Source organism: Rhineura floridana, chromosome 22 (assembly GCF_030035675.1).
Source record: "Rhineura floridana isolate rRhiFlo1 chromosome 22, rRhiFlo1.hap2, whole genome shotgun sequence".
NCBI lineage: Eukaryota > Metazoa > Chordata > Lepidosauria > Squamata > Rhineuridae > Rhineura > Rhineura floridana.
The window spans coordinates 7,051,516-7,051,904 of record NC_084501.1 but is presented as its reverse complement, the minus strand read 5'-3'; positions in this window follow the sequence as shown (position 1 = coordinate 7,051,904).

Here is a 389-nt window from a genome sequence, read left to right as displayed (position 1 = left end):
GGTGAGGGATGATCTCTCCGGAGGCAGGAATTTGCAAAAGGAACAACTGATCTCCCGTTTCAAGGCGATCAGGGGTGGAGAGGGTGGACCCAGATATGGAGCATACCCCTCCCTTGCAACTTTCATGCCCAAGTTTACTCTCCCATCCATTCATTCATTCATTCATTCATTCATTCATTCATTCATTCATTCATTCATTCATTCATTCATTCATTCATTCATTCATTCATTCATTCATTCATTCATTCATTCATTGGCGATCACTCGTGGCCGAGTAAGATTGTCTTCCAAGATAAGGTCTTTACTCTCCCATCCACAGCCCCTGCAAAGAGAGGTGCCTAAATCACCATGGATCATATTGCTCTCCCTCTCAGGAAACAAGACCTCCA